General features: G+C 35.4%; 1 non-coding gene across 1 annotated transcript; it reads right to left on the bottom strand.

The window, feature by feature from the left end:
* Nucleotides 1-1,589: 1,589 nt before the first annotated feature.
* Nucleotides 1,590-1,697, bottom strand: LOC141593894 (small nucleolar RNA R71). The gene has a single exon (XR_012521949.1). It is a non-coding gene; the product is annotated as a small nucleolar RNA R71 (small nucleolar RNA).
* Between the last annotated feature and the right edge of the window lie 4,676 nt (nucleotides 1,698-6,373).

Below are 6,373 nucleotides of genomic sequence, written 5' to 3'. Positions count from 1 at the left end.
GGTAATTTTGCTTCTTGTTCATTTCATTTACGCATTCTTCATTATAGTTTTTTCATAGTTCGTTATTGTTATTAGCATTGGAATATTAGTTTGTTATTACATTTTATTATCGAGTTATCGACACTAGTTTATCATTAGTATTTCATATTAAATTTCTCATATTTCTCATTTCACTAATTCATTTGTTATTTCTATTTAGTTTATTCGTAATTTATTATACTTCATTTAGTTATATTCTTATTATCATGTTTATTATTTCATGTAATATTAGTTTTATTTCCATTATGAGTGATTAGTTTCTTATGTCTAGGTAATAGGGAAGCCATGCATAACTAATAACTGTAAATGTTGAATTACGTTGATGTAATATTGTTTAATTGTTTCTATCACATGTTTGCATCATTTTGATTAATCTTTGTTTAGTGGCCATAATAAATAATTAAGTGTGTTAATTCATTCTATAATTTGAGAGGCACGGAATCGAATTAGACTAAGCATGTGTTAGTAGGACGACCTAGTCATAACGAGAGTTCTCTAGGACCCGGTATATGGTTGACAATAAGGCCGAGAGGTGGTTGTCATAAGACCTAAACAATTAACAATGTTATTTATTCCAAGTTTAGCATGAACATCTATATACAATTTCATGTGTGACTCGACTCCCCTAGACTCTTTTATCATATATATTTACATCATTTTATTTACAAGCTATCAAACCAACCAAACAACCAATCGTAATCGACCTTGATAGAACTCTATTCATAGCATTTCATAGCGCAATTCCCATCTCCTTGTGTTCGACCCTTTGTACTAAATTCATTTGTGTCTCGGGAATTTTATCTTTGATTAGGTATACGACAAAGCCTATCAAATTTTAGCGCTGTTGCCGGGGAGCATAGTTTTATTGCGTTTAAAATTTTTGATTTCTATCTTGTTTTCCTTTGTCTTGAGGAACACTTGTTCCTTGAGACCGTTGCTTAAAATTTATTGAGATTGTTGTCCTATGCCAAGGTCTTCTCGAATAGGAGAATTGTTTTCACCTGATTCCGAGCCCGAGAAAACTTTGCGTAAGACGACGCTTTTTAAAAGAAATTAAAGAGGCCGCTTCTCCCGTGTAAATTGAAAGTGCAAGAAAGTCTTACTTAGACGATCTTCAAGCTTTTGAAGAGGAGGATGTTTCTAGTTCATCATCTCCACCACCACCACCATCTCCAACCAAAAAGATGGTGAAACTTTCCGATCGTTCCAAGCCCACCGCGGCTATGCTCCCGACGGGTATCACTACTACCCAAATTACCGCCCCGGAGTTCGAGATCAAACCGGATTTCATTAGCCTTGTGGAGAGGATCCAATTTGAGGGAAGTCCTTTGGAGGATCTCAATTTGCATGTTCAAAACTTTTGTGACTATTGCTCCATGATTCGAAAAACGGGAGTCATTCAAGCTCAAATAAGGGACTTTTCCCTTTCTCTTTGAAGGACAAGTCAAAACTATGGATCAATAGCCTTGATCGCACCACATGGGAATCACCAATTGGGAAACTTCCGCTTTTGCTTTCTATCAAAAGTTTTTTCCACCGAAAAAAACTCAAACCTTGAGGAGTCAAATCACGGGTTTACGTCAACAAGCTCTAGAGAGCTTATATGAAGCTTGGGAAAGGTACAAGGAATTGAAAAAGCAATGCCCACATCATGGGTTGGATGCTTGGTTCCTACCTATAACATTCTACAATGGACGTTGTGCCGAGTCGTGAAGAATTCTTGATTCAGCCAACAATGGGCGGTTTGATCAAATTGACAAGGATATTGCTCATGCCACGATTGAATCCATGGCGATTCATGATGCCCAATATGTCAACTCCCGGAGTACATCTATAAAAGTTAAAGAGGAAGCTTCCGACAATACCATTTTAAAAGCTCAAATTTTATTGCTCCAAAAAACGTTGGAGGCTCAATATGCGGTGGCCTCACTTCAACAACTCAATGCCGTGTCCTCTACTAGTCAAATTTTTGTTTGCAAAGGTTGTGGAGGTACGGGTCATTACACCGCTCATTGCCAAGCTACAATTGAGGAGGTAAATACTTATCAAAGTTTTAGACAAAGTTCATTTCCACCGGGTACATTTTCAAATACTTATAACCCGAACACGAAATTTCACCCGAACGTGTCTTACAAAAGTAACAATGTGCTTAAATCTCAACCTCAACAACAACAACAAAATACCTATGTTCCACCACAACAAAGGTACAATTACCCACCGGCCTATCAAAATCAAAACCAACAACAAAGGCCAACTCAACAAAATTTCCAACCAAATCAAGGTCCACCACCCCAAAATGTCCAACAAAACAACCAAGGGGGGAGTAAACTTGAGGCCTTGGTAATGTAAATGGCTAAGACCCAAACAAAATTGCTGGCTCAAATACAAAAGAGTGACCAAGCTCATAATGCTACAATCAAAATGCTAGAGCAACAAATGGCTCAACTAGACGCATCTAGCTCTCAAAGAAAAATGGGTCAATTGCCACCTCAAAGTGAACAACCATATGATACCATAAATGCGATTACGTTGAGGATTGTTACAAGATATGATGAGACACCCATGCCCAAGGAAGATGAGGAGGTACTTGTTGAATTGGAAGTTTCTCCTAAACCTAAGAAAGGTGAGGATATTCCACAAAAGTGGATGAACCAATTGTGGTTGAAGAAGTCAAAGATGTGGAGGATGCTCCTCCAAATAAAGATGTTGAAGCAAAAGTGCCGGAAAAAGTCAAAGTGCCTTTCCCTCATAGATTGGCAAAGCATCAAAAGAATACTCAATTTGGTAAGTTAATGGAAGTTGTGAAGAATCTCCAAGTAACCGTTCCTTTTTCCGAATTAATTACTCAAATTACTTCTTATACTGAATTTATGAAAGACATTTTAACTAAGAAGAGGACTTTTGACGATGTCGAAACTATAGCATTCACCGCCGAGTGTAGTGCTCTTTTGCAAAGCAATTCCCCTCCTAAGTTAAAAGATCTCGATAGCTTTTCTATTCCATGCACAATTGACACCTATACAATTGATAAAGCTTTATGTGATTTAGGTACTAGTGTCTGTAGATACCTCATTTCTTCACCTCTCGCAAACCACCCGGTGATGATTGGGCCGCATGTTTGCTACGCTAAACTTCAAATTTTCCAGTGATTTTTGGATATGTTGTCACATATATTATTTTGAGATAACCTGTAAATTTTCATAATTTTTGGACTTCTTATGCTCGAAAAATGGATTTTTCATTATTTAAATCGGATTTAGATGTAAAATAGGTTAATATGAGATAAATTTCGAATCTGGTCATAGAAATTTAGTATGTTGTCACATGCGATTTTACAAGATGTGTGTAAAATAATAGGCTATAGTGAAGTCTTTTTGCATGATTTATGGATTTTTGAAGAAAAATAGCACGAATAGTGACATTATTAGTGAAATATTAGTAAAACATACTCTATGACTAAGGAAAAACATCATATGTTGCATTTTATTATCTTTTTCAGATCTAAAATTGAAAAGTTGATGAATATATTTTTTCACATGTTTTTATGATTATTTAGTTAAAACCGATAAACCGCAACATTGTTTTTCCGGGATAAATTTTCAAATTTTTAACCTAAGTTTTTGAACATTATGAGTGTCATGGTATTTTTCCAGAATGTTCATGAGTTTAAATTTCAAATTTCAAATTTATTTGAAATTTTGTGATTTATTTGAAGTTTATAGCTTATTTTTATAATTTTAAGTCCATTAATGAACAATTTTTGGTAATATGAGTTAATTATGGTCAAATAATTAGTGAAGACTAAATTTTGAGTCCTAAGTGGTTAGGGTAATTAACTTATGCATAAATATGAATTTATGTAATTTTTGTGATTATAAAATGTTGAATCACGCAAATCCGTAAAAACCGAGTAATATACGATATTGGCTATTTAAAGGCGATTTAGCATAAAATTGGGCATGTTCATACATATTATAATGCTGCATTTTCTTTATGATTGTCATAATTTTAATTTATGTAATTTTTGAATTATGTAATTTTACTTAGTATGGCCTTAGTTTTAATTGGTATTACCCGAAATGTATGGGAATATCGATTCGGTTGTATTTTTTATTGTGATCTCGTATCACCGTCTTGTAATTTAATAAATTTATTTTATTATAGTTGCAAATGTATAATAGGAAATTATGTAATTTGTTATGTAATTTTATTCATTCCGGAGTTCCCAAAGACGGATTTCTTCAAGATGGCGATACATAAAGACGGTGTTACCTCGAGATGCGTGCCACAACCGAAGTTCAAGGGACCAATGGAGTTGGTTTCCGTATATGTAATAGTTAAATAGTTTTCTATTTTAGGAAGGCCATACTAGGATTTATTTTTATGTTTTGCATTTTATTTATATGTCACATGCATCGCTAAATCGCCATAACTAAAACATGCATCCTCATCCAATCGAGTTCATCGACCGTGTCAATTAAAATTATCGTAGTTCACCGCTTTAGTTCACTTAAAATGTGATAGATAATAAATTGACATGACCTCTCGCTAAAACAATCAATTGAGACTTAGCCTTACCAAATAGTAGAAACCATGAAAACCTATTTCGCGAGGGAGTGCACTCGGCCATCCCGGGGTACAAACCTTGTTACGTAGGGGAAGTGGGTGATGAATGTCTATCCACCAAATTCATGTTAAAAAGGGGTATTTCGGCACACCGTGCCCTAAGTTGATATGGGTTTGGATTATGGACACATTTATTCGAAATTTGGGTTGTACTCAACGAAAGTATTCACGACGATTTCCGGATGTGTTTCGGGCTAGAGATGAATATTAATGTAAATATCATCGACCAAGAGTTCTAAAAGTGGAATCGATTAAAAGGTTAATCCACCGAGTTATGTTAATAAAGGGTATTTCGGCACACCGTGCCCTAAGTTGATATGATTTTGGGTCTTGGAATCATTTCATATAGTTGGGTAGAGGTCACTATATAAATGCTCATATCTTGTTAAATTTAATTACAAGTATGATTTAAAAAGACAAAATGTTAATATTTCCTTTCCTCCATATTTGTAGTTCATTACAATGAATCCATCAAACGCTACCGCACCGATAACTATTGAGTCTTACCACAATGTTCTTGACGACGTTTGCTCCAACAATGATTTCGACACTACTAGAGAACTTCATTTTGGGATAGGTTCGGATGGAAACCTTAACTTCATCACCTCTTCTAAACCACCTACTACTACTAGATCTCGTGTGAGCACGTCTCAGGAAGACTACCTCATACAATCTATAGGGTCTTTGTCTCTGGAAGATAAAGATGCCAAAACTAGTGGGAGCTCAAGCAATCAAGTTCTTGCTTCCAAGGGTAAAAGGTTCAAGAAGAAGGAAAAGAAAGTCAAAAAATTCAAGCAAGTTAATGATGAGTGCCATTATTGCTATGGCATGGGACATTGGCTTAGGAATTGTCCCGTATATTTGCGAAATATATGGGAAGGAATCATCACTCCAAAAGGTAAAATTCCTAAGGAAATTTATGTTATTGATATAAATTATACTTCCACTATGACATGGGTACTAGATACCGGTTGTGGTTCTCACCTTTGTAATCATTTACAGGGTTTAAGAGATGTGGAGAGGCTTAGCAAGGGAGATGTGGATCTACGCCTTGGAAATGGAGCTCGAGTAGCGGCCGAATCCAAAGGAACTTATGTTTTAGCTTTGCCTAACAGATTTGAGTTGTATTTACATAATTGTTTTTATGTGCCTACACTCTCTAAAAACATTATTTCAATCGCCATGCTAGACATGGACGGTTTTTGTTTTGTCATTAAGAACAATCGTTGTACTATTTCAAGGAACGACTTGGTTATAGGCCAAGCTTCCTCTATCAATGGCATTTACATTTTAGAGACCTCGAATCCGACTAATGATATCTATAACATTCAATCAAAGAAACTTAAATCAAGTGACCCAAGTGAAGCGTTCATTTGGCATTTTCGATTAGGTCACATAAACGAGAATCGCATCAAAAGATTAATTTCGACTAATGTGATTACACCATTTGATTGTCAATCATATGGTACATGCGAATATTGCCTACTTGGCAAAATGACTCGTAATCCTTTTTATTGGTAAAGGGACGCGAGCTAGTGAACTATTGGGACTCATACACACCGATGTATGTGGACCAATGAGTATCACCGCTCGTGGTAATTATGACTACTTTATTACCTTCACCGATGACTTAAGTAGATATGGGTATATCTATTTGATGAAGTATAAGAGTGAAGCATTTAACAAATTCAAAGAATTTCAAAACGAA

This window comes from Silene latifolia, chromosome 7 (assembly GCF_048544455.1).
Source record: "Silene latifolia isolate original U9 population chromosome 7, ASM4854445v1, whole genome shotgun sequence".
Lineage (NCBI taxonomy): Eukaryota > Viridiplantae > Streptophyta > Magnoliopsida > Caryophyllales > Caryophyllaceae > Silene > Silene latifolia.
This window is presented reverse-complemented; position numbering and strand designations above follow the sequence as displayed.